A 746-nucleotide genomic window follows, 5' to 3' on the forward strand; every position below is an offset into this window, starting at 1 on the left:
TCCCTTATGTGTGTTTATGTGAGGAAATAATCATTTTGCTTATAATCTAAAGTAACTAAGAGAGCAAAATCAACAATCAATTTGTAATCTGCTTTAAGGCTGGATATCACACCATGGTTCTCCTTTTCTCAGTGTTCCATAAGATATATTACTCAAGAGCAGTGGCCATCTCTGTAAGATTTTTCCAGATGAGAACCATCTGGAGCTTTGCCTTCTGTAGATTGTATGCACTTATTGCCTTCATTTCCTTTGGTTTTTCACTGTTATGGATTTGCCTTCTCTGTTTCTTCCTCTGCTGCCCTCTGCTAAAAAAGCCTTACAGCCCAGTTCTGATCTGGCCAGGAGTTACTTTTTATGTGGCATTGCCCACAGATGCTGTGAATTACACTCTAGGGCCAGGAAATTCTTCTGGAAGCTCAGTTGCTCTGGTTACCCTGTAGTCACCTGAGAGCTTTGCAGCCCTTCATATAGAGAGATGCTCATTTTCATTAGATTTAGAAATCTCTCCTGACCTGGGCATCTTCTTGTCTCTTAAAAGTACTTTGGGGCATTCCTTCTTCAAGAAGCCATCTATATTCCTTAGAGTCTGACAAGGCACAGTAACTTATTCTCATGGATGATTGGGTGTTCATTGACAAGCTCTGATATTTCTCAGGTTTCAGATAAAGCTGTGTCCATAGGAATCCATATGGCCTATATGTCTTTACCCTGTTTCCAATTGTCTGCAATAATTTTTTGCTCCACAC

This window comes from Hipposideros armiger, unplaced genomic scaffold, assembly GCF_001890085.2.
Source record: "Hipposideros armiger isolate ML-2016 unplaced genomic scaffold, ASM189008v1 scaffold_631, whole genome shotgun sequence".
NCBI lineage: Eukaryota > Metazoa > Chordata > Mammalia > Chiroptera > Hipposideridae > Hipposideros > Hipposideros armiger.